This window comes from Scomber scombrus, chromosome 6 (genome assembly GCF_963691925.1).
Source record: "Scomber scombrus chromosome 6, fScoSco1.1, whole genome shotgun sequence".
Lineage (NCBI taxonomy): Eukaryota > Metazoa > Chordata > Actinopteri > Scombriformes > Scombridae > Scomber > Scomber scombrus.
The window spans coordinates 30,826,766-30,840,217 of record NC_084975.1 but is presented as its reverse complement, the minus strand read 5'-3'; positions in this window follow the sequence as shown (position 1 = coordinate 30,840,217).

Sequence of the window (13,452 nt, the reverse complement as noted above, 5' to 3'; positions counted from 1 at the left end):
GTCTGCTAGCAGCTGGCCTTTTTTTGCTTTTTTGTTAATCAAAGGCTACATTCATTGATTAAAGCTAAGTAATGAGGGGCGTTACTAAGAAATGTTGCAGAGTTTTCTTCTTCATTTAGAGCATTAACTCTCGTTTAAAGCCAATGAAGTTAAAAGTAGCATATGGTATTTGCTAGCTATCCACTGTGTACAGCTGGTAGGCTATGCCTGATAAATGGAACTTGTGAAGCTTTAACATACTTTGAGTTTGATTGTGTTATTAAGAGGATGAATCAGCTGTAAATTTGTTTTTTGAGTCTTTGAGAATTGAGGAAAAAGAAAGAAGCTTTGTTTTCTTGTCTTTGATATTTCCTTCTGTCCTTCACCCTCTCTGTCCACCTCACTGTCTTCCTTTAAACCAATGTGGAAGAGTGACAAAGAATAAGACGTCGAAGGTAATTCTTCCAGGACTTCCAAACACCACTCAGTCCCCTAATGAGTCACCTAGAGATAGAAAATGAATTTAATTAATTGGACAAGCGGGGAATAGACTTGGAAATAACGCTTTGGTTTGGTTTTGGACTGTAAAATGTCAATACCACACACCCACATTAACACATACACAGAATTTCATCGTGTAGCCTTCACATGAATACTGCTTGGAAGCAAAAGTGCTCATGCAATCAGATAAAGTGTGAGGTGGTTAAAACAAAGGGATGGAAGGGTGCGGGTGGGGTGGGTGGGGGGTGGTGGGGTGGGTTAAAGAACAATGCAAGCTTTGGGTTTTAAATTTTAATTAGATGCTGTTTGAAAATGAAGTGCTTTGCAGAAATCTTGGACGAAAAGACCCGCTCATTGTTCTCTGGATGGAGTATTTTTTTTAGATGATGAGATATCGCTCGTTCAGCGTTGACATTCAGCTAGAACTCATTCCTGACGAGACTTGAGCAAGGATACATGAGCCCAGCCTAATCAATTAGTGACTGGTGATTACAGCTGATTGGAAACTTTTAAGTGCATCAACACAATACTTCAATTTCTTTCACCCCAATGTGAATTTTCATTAAGTTCTGATTAAAAAAAGAAACATAATACTATTTTCATTATTCATCTGAAAGATTTATCACTTTTAAACTGTGAGGAGAGTTTTTGGCCACATTCTAATGCCTTGGCTATTCTGCTGGTGGCTCGGCAGGAAACAATGAGTGTAGAGGATCAGGATTCCAAGGCTCTTGTTTATTCTGCTTTGCCAGCTCACTTGTAACTGACACATGAGGGTGTGGGGGAGGCTATGTTGTCAGTTCTCTGATGTCGTTGGCAAGTATGGCTGGCATAGACTTTTGTGCCATAAGGTGGCATAAGAGCAGGACTCCTTCAACCCCCCATCCTTCTTTGGGGACAGAACAACTATGGTCAAGGACCCACTACTAGTGCCTGTAGTGCAGGGTGTACTGCAAAAAGGAGCCATTTCAAAGGTACCTGCCAGCGCACAGCAGATTGGATTTTACTCCACCTATTTCATAGTTCCGAAAAAGATATCCCATTCAAAATGATAACAAAATAATACAAAAATAGTAATGTAGTCAATCAGTGCAGGAGAGTGATTTACATCCCTCGATTTAAAGGATGCATATTTTCATGTCACAATTGGTCCAGAACACAGACCGTTTCTCTGATTTGCTTACTAAGGCCAAGTTTTCCAGTTTCAGGTTCTACCATTCAGTCTGTCACATGCAGCGAGGATCATTACTCAGGTGGTCAAATCCCTGCTATATCTGGACAACTGGTGTGGTGGGACACAGACATGTTGCTGGCTCATATTCAGTCCCTGGGATTCACAGTGAACTAGAAGAAGATCAATCTGTGGCCTTGGAAACAGATAAACTTTCTTGGTCTCTCCTTCGATTCTGTGACAATGAACACGTGTCTGACTCCCCAGAGTGTGGACAGTTTGGGGAAAGCATTTAGTCACTTTCAACTAAGGAAGCTTGTGACTGCTCACAGGGCTCAGAAACTGCTGCTCGATGGCAGCAGCATCGGTGGTGATACCCTTGAGCCTGCTGAGGGTGCTTTCTGTACAATGATGGTTCAACTCCTTTCATCTCCATCCAAAAAAGAAATAGAAGAAAAGACTGCTTGTAACACAGTGTTGCATGTGGGCCCTGCTCCCCTGGAGGGACAGGAGCTTCTTTCTCAGAGAACTCCATTGGGGAACCTGCCTCACAGAGGGTCAATATTCTCAACAGATGCATTGCTAACAGGCTGGAGAGCCACCTGGGAGTTTAGGACACTGGTCATCATAACATGTAAATGTGCTCAAACTGAGGAACATTCATTTTCCTATGCAGCAAACTGTATAAATCACCAGGATGGAACAAAGTCACTACGCTGTCGCAAGGGAGCTACTGACATGGGTGTGGCCTCAACTGACCTCTCTGAGGGCAGTCCACATCCAGGATGTAGCAAACAGGGTAATTGGACAGAGGCTCCAGGGAGAGTGAAGGTTACAACTGGATGTAGTGACCCAAATCTGGGTGTGGCACAGGTTGATCTTTTTGTATCCAAGGAAATGACCCATTACCTGGAATAGTACTCCCTCATGGGTCAGGGTGGCAGTATATGCCTAGGTGCTCTGCTGTCACAAGAATGGCTGACAGGCTTGTTATATGCTTTCTCCCTCTCCCACTGACTTCTCAAGTCTTCTGAAGGGTCAGGGTCATTACAGAGTTCTGCTGGTTGTTCCATGTTTTTCAGGAAGGCCATGGTTTTCCAGACTTGACTCAGCTGGGCAACTGACATGCTGAGCAGACCTTCTGTTGCAGATGGTCAGACAGATTTGGCACCCAAAACCAACTGCTGCTTGTAGGTCTGGTCTCTGTGGAGATGAGACTGTCAACAAGACATTGAGAAATGCTAGAGTATCGCCCACTTGAGCTACTCTCCTTAAGGTGGAGAATCTTTTCAGACTGGTGTTTCGGCAAGTTGACCCAGTAGCCTGTTCTTTCGCTTGTCTTTCACTTCATCCAGTCTCAGTTGGACCAAGGCAAAGCAGCCAGTACAATAAAGGTTCATGGCTCAGACATTTCGGCCTTTCATGGGGGAACTATTGGATGGGCATCCTTTAGTGTTTCAGTTTCTGAAGGGTGCCTGTAGCTTGTTTCCAGGCCATACCTTGCAGGCACCAGGCTGGGACTTGCCTCTTGTGTTGAAATATCGTCGTAAGGCCCCATATGAGCCAATTGCTGACACACACTTGAAAGCTCTGTCTTTCAAGACTGTGTGAGAGAGCTGTGTGCTTTCTCTGTAAGTGATGACTGTTTATTAAGGGTGTGCATATCTCCAATATATGACGATTCGATACGTATCTCAATACATGGGGCACGATACGATACAGGAACGATACATTTTAAAATGGAACGATTCGGTTCGATTAGATTCAGTAGGATTTTGATACGATTGGATTCAATACAGTACAGTTCAGTTTGATGGGGTATAATACAATCTGATAGTTCCTTGTTTAAAGTAGACAATCATTTTACATTATGAATTAACATAAGTTAATACTATAAATGTGGCATTGCTTGCCTTCAAATACAGTAGATTTTTGAAAGACTAGATAACAAGTATATTTGTTACTTTTGACATGTGGTTTCAGAAACATGTCATGTTTATTAGTGTAACATATTGCACTGTATGAACTCTACAAAGCTTCTATGACAATGAAAAACAAACAATATTTAAGTTCCCTATTGGCACAAATTAGAGCCAAAGAAACAACTAAACAAGTTTTTATCATGTCCCGAAAGCCCTCGTTCTCCACGACACAGTATGGTCTCAAGTGTTTAATAATGAACCGGGCTATTGAAGCCGTTATAACCTTAGCTCTAGCCGAGTTTTTGCTGGAAGAAGTCTTGTATGTCTGTCTTTGTGTCCTCATCACCTGTTTCCCCATGCCGTCTCACCAAGTGAATGTTGAGATTTATTGTACTACCGGTGTACTTTACTGCAATTTTACACTCTTTGCATATAGATGTATATACTTTAAGCTCGACGGTGTGTTGTGAATAGTGTCGGTGTCTGACATTTTTATCTTTCTCTCGCAAATACAGCTCTACCTGACGTGACTGTGACGAGTATCGCAAGACTTTTATGGGAGAAAGAGAGAGACGTAGACAGGGAGTAAATGGAGCTTTCAGCAGCACATCAGCAACAAACCGATTCATAACTTTGTAATCGGGCCATCGGCCGGTTCATGCTACGTTTAGTCCGATTCAGGGGTCCGTGTACCGATGCACTCGCATCGTTTAAATCAAAACCGATTTTCTGATCAAATCGGTTATTTTTTACACCCCTACTATTTATGGTGGAAAGCAGATGGCGCATGGGTGTCACTTTAGCCTAATACTCCATTTTTGCCAAAAGTATTTAATCATCAGTTTACAAATCAGGTACGGGAGATTGGTCAGTTGAGAACCTCCTTCTCCTCACAAGCAGAGTGGGAGGAGTTGCTAACCCGTTATCCAGTTAGGACACCACATGCTTATGTAACTTTTACTCAGCCTCTAAGGGGGTCTCATTCTCAGTTTTTTGTCTGCTATGGAAACGCAAAACTGGGGTTACCACCTTTTAAGCAGTGTTGGTCTCATTTCTCATGCTTAGGCGGAACAGAGGTTTCTACAGGGATACAAGCCCACTCAACCCGAAGTGTAGCTGCTTCATAGGCTGCACTGAAGGTAGTTCCTTTGGGGGCACATTTGTGCTGCAGCATCATGGTTTGTAAAAAAAAAAAAAAAAAAAAAAAATTTATAAATGCCTGTTTCAGACAGAGGCACAACTGGGGGAATGCATAAAGGGGCAGTATAAGACAGATAAGACGTTTTTAACTGGAGAGCCCCAGATTAAAAATGTAGACCTGGAAAAGTGTAGATATATGTTAAAAAATGACAATGCTAACAAGCTGATGTTAAGCAGATGTAGTGTTTATCATGATCATTATCTTAGTTTACCATGTTCGCTTTGTAACATTTGGTAATTAGCACTAAACACACAGTACAGCTGAGGTTAATGGGAATATCATTAGATTTGCAGGTATTTGATTTCAAACTAAAATATTAGACCTATTGATGCCCCTCGATGAAAAGTCAGGGATCCAGCTGCTAGCATGACTTTTTTTTTTAAAAGCTTTGCTGCCAGATGAGGTCATTCAGTGTCTGAGCAGTTACACTTCCAAAGTGGTTTAACTGAACTGTACACACAATCTGAAGACAACTTTGTTAGGTATCTGTGGTTTATGTTCCACTCAAACTGTTCATTTTAAGGGACAACATTACATACATGACTCATATTTCACATTCAGTTTAGTCATGTTATATGTGCACATTTCTTTTTATTTGGACAGCACATGTCGTTTTATGTAAGTGTATTTTAGCAGTTAAAGCAGACATCTCATTTAATTCTAAACATGTTTCCTTGATTATTGATCTTCCCTCACATCTTTTGTTTTGATCTTCAGAAAGAGGGAGTAAGGTACAAGGATGAAATTAATGAAACTGAGTTGTATCCTTTGTTGTAGAAGAAAGACATGATCAAGTGTACATTTCTGAGATGGTGGTGCTAAGAATGGTGAGTGGGGGTCATGAAAAACTCTGAGAAAGACTGATCCTTTAAAAATAATAAATATCCACCCATAAAATGTGATGGCAATGTAGCCAGTGGTAAAAACTGTAATGAAATGTATGATTTCTTGCTCTGAACTGACATTTTGGACATAAAAAACTTCTGGGGACATTAGAAGTATTCTAATGTTCCTCTGAAAGTATGCAAAAAAATGTGTGCCCAATGAAGCTTTAATGACACCCAATGTGGTTAGGCATTAATAGGCAATATTCAAATGAGCGTAACAAATAACCCCTAATGCTACACTCAAGGCGTAAACACACTCTGTGGGTGTATTAAGTTAATTTGAACATAATATTCCAAGAAAGACAAAACACACAAACTTCAATTATTCCTGATCTCATAATGCACTTGCAGTATGATGCCTCCTAGTGTGCTTCTGGTAAAGTTCAATCATATTCCTAAAATCCTGTGCAGTAGAAGGATTCCTGACTAAAATGTTTCTGCTGAAAAGTTTCAAAGGTTGTTAGAGGACACAGTGTGAACCAGAATTCTGAGGATTGTTTTGAGGTTTCACATCGTGCTGAAAGCTAATTAACCAGTGTGCAACACTGTGAAACTTTACGAGGCATCTGTTGCTCTTTTCACTCATTTCCCAGCCTGGGCACACACACACACACACACATATTGGGCCTCCTCTCCTGGGGGCTGCCTCTAATAAATTGAGGTGGACATGAAATGAAAAGTAATTTAGTTTCACCATTCTGCCATCAGTCAGACTGCATCCACTCTCCATTCCATTACACATACATCCACAAGTCAGTGGAGCTGATCTTCTGCACATTTGAATGACTGTCCATCATACTAGACTGAGTGAGGTGCGGCAGTAACCCTGTTCAGTCTGAGGCACTCATGTTTTACAGTGGATTACATACACAGCTGCCTTTTCGACATGAGAAACAAACATTTTTTTTTTAAGTTTTGTCTTAAAGGGATCGTTCTACATTTGGAAAATGGACTCATTTATTTTCTTGCCCAGAGTTAGACAAGAAGATTGATACCACTCTCATTATGTCCATTGAATATGAAAATACAGCCAGGAAACAGTTTAATTTAGGATAAAGACGGGAAACAAGGGGAAAGCAGCTTGTCTTGTTCTGTCCTAGGTTAACAAAATCCTCCTACCCACACCTCTAATGCTCTAATACTTTTTTCAGACATACAAAAACCAGTGAGTAAAACTGATTTGTAGAGCACCCTGAAAGCCAAATCATTACTGCACATGCCACATAGCTATAATGTACCTGACCTGATTTCAACTAGGGACCTTTCCTGCATGTCAAACCCATCTGTGTTTCCCCTTGTCTCCTGTCGGTCTCTTTGTTGTCCACTGTCCAACAAACGCAAAAATGCCACAAATAAAATCTTTTTTTTAAAAATGCAATTTGTGGTTTGACGTGACCTTATGTTGCCCAGTGACTATCTCAAAGTCTTTTCATCACTGTCACTACAACTTGTCATTTTCATACTTGAGAGTGGTATCATTAATCTCGCCTTACTCCCCACTAGAAAGCTAATGAGGATATTTCTCATAATGCTGAACAATTGCTTTACAAATTACAGTTTTTTCCCTGTTTATATGTGCTGCCATTGAACTGTGGACTGAGCTGGTTCTAATGCAACAAGGGTACCTGAACCCACTCGTTGTTGTTGTAAGACTACACCTGGAGCTGACCACAGCTTGACACTTTATCTGTAATCAATACTTTAGGGTCAACAAATTCCTCAGCATACACTTGTCGGAAGGGACTTCTCAGTACATTTTTGTAAATCCTATAGTTCTTAAAGCCCACAGAATTAAATTTGGGTTCATTTTGGCTGAGTGATGGACCACTAAACCTAATCGACACCCAGTCCGTGACCCCTCTCCTTTGCTGTCTAAGTTGAAGGTGATCATGCAGCTGATGGTCTCGCTTCCTCCCTCCCCTTGCATTTCTTTAATTCACTGCCCCTTAACATTAAAAATAAGCACAACTGTCATTTATAGGCTGCACAGTTTCCTGCCTGAGATGAATTTAGGTCCGGTCTTTCCTCCCAAGGTTACAATGATAACAGATATCTGGCATCTAATTAAACTGGTGAAAAGCAACAGGCTTGAGGTCACTAGACAAGTGGGGAAAATTCTGTGTCTCAGCAGCTGGCATCAAGCTGCCACTGAGGAAGGTATGGAAACCCCAACTGCTGCCATGATGTAGTTGTGGTGAAATCAGTGTCACCAAAACTTTGAGAATAAAACTGCATGGAGCTACGTGGAGTTTTTTTAAATTAAAAAAGCAAACTCATTCTAAACTTAATTATCTTTTAAATAATTTGAGGTAAAAAATAAATAATTAAATACATTTCAAAAGTAGAAGAAAATGATTTACCTTGTGCAGCTCTGCATCATCTCCACAACCTTCCTCCAGAATCTTCTTCACAAGTCTGTGTCTCTCTTCACGAAATACAATTCTTGATTAGTTTCCATTGTATGTGCATGTGTATGTGTGTGTGTGTGTGTTTGTGTGTGTGCATGTGTCGCAGATCAGAGCTCGGTCTGCAGCATAGCCATGCTTTAACAGTTGTCTACCTAATGTGCAACACAGTGCCCTGCTACTTCTTTCTAAGCTCCGTCACTTTGACACAGATTTGACGTGGGAAGCAGCGCCCGTGCCTTCAAAATAAAAGTACAATGTGTTCTTATTATTGTGTGGTGGCTTGTATTTTATATTGTACAGCTCAAAAAGGATGTGTAATAATATAATATAAAATCATAAAATAAGTTATCTAGTGAGCTGCACTGTAGTGATGCTGACTTGTGCTGATTTCTATGTTCTTTGATAAAACAAATAATACATTAATTTACTTCCCTTTATTATATTATTCAGTGTGTGTGTGTGTGTGTGTGTGTGTGTGTGTGTGTGTGTGTGTGTGTGTGTGTGTGTGTGTGTGTGTGTGTGTGTGTGTCTGTGTGTGTGTTTGGATGCTACCTCATATTGATCACTCGGTCATCATTTTGTTAACAAAGTTGGCAGCATAAATCTATCTATAGTCTAATAAATTTAAATAATGTGTGATAATAAATATAAAATGATCTATTATCTGTTTTTATTTAATTTGCTTTCTAAACTAATTTCACTTTGATTAGCCTACTACAGGTGATTTGACGTTATCTAACAAATTGCAATCAGCCGTTAAAAACATCGAGGTGCAATTCAGATTTTAGTAAATCAATTTTACATGATGATTTTATTTTGAAACTTGTCACAGGAACTTGCTCATCCTCAATAAATCCAGCCTGATGATTGGTCCTTCTTACAGTCGCAGCCTCCAGTGCGCTACGGTTCCTCGTTCACATCAGGACTCATATGTTCAACACACACACACACACACACACACACACACACACGCACGCACACACACACACACACACACACACACACACACACACACACACTGGCCAACTGCATCACAAGAGGAATCCGTGGTTCAGGTGACGAGATTAAGTTTCATTGACTGTTTAGTTACACATGATATTATGTGTTAATAATTAAATACAGCCTTAAATCCTGTACAGTGTCTCTTCACACACTAGTAATGAATTCAACCAGCACTATCCAAACTGTGTCCTAAACATCAGTAAAGCTGGGCTCCAACATTGTTCTTGATGTCCACTGCTATTACACACTGACTGCAGTTTACATATCCTCCTCTGACGAACCTTTAAAGTCTTCAGTTACCACTTTTCTCCAATCATTTTCCTGTCAGTAACATAGGCTTACCTGCAGAATAAACCCTCATTCTCCAAAGATAAAACACTCTGACAGACTGGAGAATTTTTTTTAAAGATATAAATATGAGTAACTAAAAGTGAGACATGAATCTGTGAAGGTATGTGTAATTTTGTCCAAATTGCAAACTATTAAATCACTCAAACATCACTATTAAACATCCATGTTCATTCACTGCCATCATAAGACTCCCGCTATGTGATCATTTATCACAGGAGTAGATTTTGTGTAAACCTGGTTCAATGTTATTTGACATGACAATTAACACTACATTTAAATTGTTTTGTCCTGACACGTCTGTAGCAGTGACCAAACATTTGGTGTAATGCTGCCATCTAGCGGCTAAAAGCTGCCACAGTTCAGTGTTGAAGCAGAAGGAAGCAACTTTACTATCAAGGCTGCGTTAGTACCCCCAGGGGGCATCTGGGCACTGAAGCTCATGTCCACCAAACAACTTTTATTTTATTCTGATTGGATAACGCTGCTGTCAGGTGCAAACCTTGTAACTCCATATTTTGTTTTGGACATACTAGGTTTCTGAAAGTGACCATAATTATCAACATCCAGAGAATGGGTCAGGACTTGTCATATTTCTGTCATTATCTGGTGTGACCTCCATTTGCCTAACCCTACTAACCCATCTCCTTCGCATAGAGTTGATCAAGTTGTTGATTGTGGCCTGTGGAATGTTGGTCCACTCCCCTTCAATGGCTGTGTGAAGTTGCTGGATATTATTAACTAGCCACAATCAACAACCTGATCAACTCTATACGAAGGAGATGGGTTAGCAGGGTTAGGCAAATGGTGGTTAGGGTTATGCAAACCAGATACACCAGATACTGACTACTTTTCTGTCTTTCGACCTATATATAGTGTCTATCGATAATGTTTTAGATCTTTGAGTTCAGCTCATGAAAAATGGGAGTAAAAACAAAAGTGTTGCCTTTATATTTTTGTTCAGTGTATATTGATTTTTCCTCAAGATGGACAATCTGTCTGAAACAACTGAGAGGAGAGGAAAGGAGAGGAACTTGAATTGAAGAAAGTTCAATACAACTTGTATACAGCTTGAATTCAAGTTGAACTGAAGAAACGTGAGGTATATAGTTATAGTTATAGACTGTTCTTTTTGCTAAAATTTCACATACAGTCTATTCATTTCTGATATGACATCCTGTATAGCATAAAGGCATAATAGGCTTAGCTTCAATTTCAGTTGTTAGGAGTTCTTCAAACAAAAGAAACATGCAACTGGTTATCATCTGTTCCTTATCCCTTTAGTTGAGTTTACTTAACAAAATAATTAGAAATGCAATATTAAGTATTCAATTGCCCTCACTAAAATTCACCTTTACTTATAGAGACCTGAGAGTTATTGATAGATAATGTTGTATTTGCATCTTAACTAAAAAGGGAACTGATCTTTATTGTATTACTGTTGATTGATATTCAATTAATGTCTTTTTAAGGGGAATTTTATATAACTATTGTCACTTGAAAAATCAAAATGTTGTGATCTTTACAGTAAATTATGAAGTAGCTTACTTTCACCTGCAGCTTAGTTATTGCTGTAGGTGCATCAGTGTCACTATTAATATGACAGAGGAGCCAATATTATATTACATTAAATTAAATGATATATTAACAAGGAGATTGCTGTTTTTCTCCGTATAGGGCCGACCCGATCATTTTTTTTTTTAAAATGTCAATGAGGTAATCCATCAGCCTGTTCAGTCTCAAGTTCAAGTCTCAAGTTATACAATAAAAAGGGTAATATAATAAGGGCAGCATAACAGAATTTTTTGAGTTGATGAATTGAGTTTTAAGCACAACAGGTTTTTTTATGTAAAAAAAAAAAAAAAAAGTCTAATTACAGCCACATTGCTATATATACAGGAGACTTTGAGTTCACCTGAATAGGCCTGATTGAAAAGAAGGTCACATCTGAACAATCTACTGTTTTTTTTTCATAGCTTTTCTCCAAGTTAGCTGTTTGATTTAAAATAGTCATATGTAATTACTACTACTACTACTACTACTACTACTACTACTACTACTACTACCACTACTACTACTACTATACTACTACTACTACTACTACTACTACTACTATACTACTACTACTACTACTATACTACTACTACTACTACTACTACTACTACTACTACTACTACTACTACTACTACTCTACTATACTACTACTACTACTACTACTACTCTACTACTACTACTACTATACTACTACTACTACTACTACTACTACTATACTACTACTACTACTACTACTACTACTACTCTACTACTACTATACTACTACTACTATACTACTACTACTACTATACTACTACTACTACTACTACTACTACTACTACTACTACTACTATACTACTACCACTACTACTACTACTACTACTACTACTATACTACTACTACTACTACTACTACCACTACTACTACTACTACTACTCTACTACTACTACTACTACTACTACTATACTACTACTACTACTACTACTACTACTACTACTACTACTACTACTACTACTATACTACTACTACTATACTACTACTACTACTACTACTCCTACTACTACTCTACTACTACTACTACTACTACTACTACTACTACTATACTACTACTACTACCACTACTACTACTACTACTACTACTACTACTACTACTACTACTACTACTACTACTATTACTATACTACTACTACTACTACTACTACTACTACTACTACTACTACTACTACTACTACCACTACTACTACTACTACTCTACTACTACTACTACTACTACTACTACTACTACTACTACTACTACTACTACTACTCTACTACTACTACTACTACTACTACTACTACTACTACTACTCTACTACTACTACTACTACTACTACTACTACTACTACTACTACTACTACTACTACTACTACTCTACTACTACTACTACTACTACTACTACTACTCTACTACTACTACTACTACTACTACTACTCTACTACTACTACTACTACTACTACTACTACTACTCTACTACTACTACTACTACTACTACTACTCTACTACTACTACTACTACTACTACTACTACTACTACTACTACTATACTACTACTACTATACTACTACTACTACTACTACTCCTACTACTACTCTACTACTACTACTACTACTACTACTACTACTACTATACTACTACTACTACCACTACTACTACTACTACTACTACTACTACTACTACTACTACTACTACTATTACTATACTACTACTACTACTACTACTACTACTACTACTACTACTACTACCACTACTACTACTACTACTACTACTACTACTCTACTACTACTACTACTACTACTACTACTACTACTACTACTACTACTACTCTACTACTACTACTACTACTACTACTACTACTACTCTACTACTACTACTACTACTACTACTACTACTCTACTACTACTACTATACTACTATACTACTACTACTACTACTACTACTACTACTACTATACTACTACCACTACTACTACAACTACTACTCTACTACTACTATACTACTACTACTACTACTACTACTACTACTACTCTACTACTACTATACTACTACTACTACTACTACTACTACTACTACTACTACTACTACTACTAATATTTTAATGCGCAGGCAGAAACAGTCCTGAAGAGGAACAGAAGAATGGATAAGCGGGTGAAAACAGCTGGGAAGGATGATGAGACAATTGGACAGCACTCAGGCTGAAGAAAAACCAGCAGAGAAGCAAGCTGGAGGCTGGTCGAGTCAATGTTATTTATGGATAACAAATGTCCCTCAAAGGGATATAAAAGCAGTGCAACATAAGGGAATCGATCTTGAGACTTCCGATTTAGATAAACAAACAAAAGTTGACAGGAAAAAAGGAAGAAACCTAAGGAGGAGCAACAGGATAAATGGTTAAATGGGATGCAGGCTGGAGGCCATGAAATACTAAGCTGCTGCTGAAATGAGCAAGCAGGCAACATGATAGA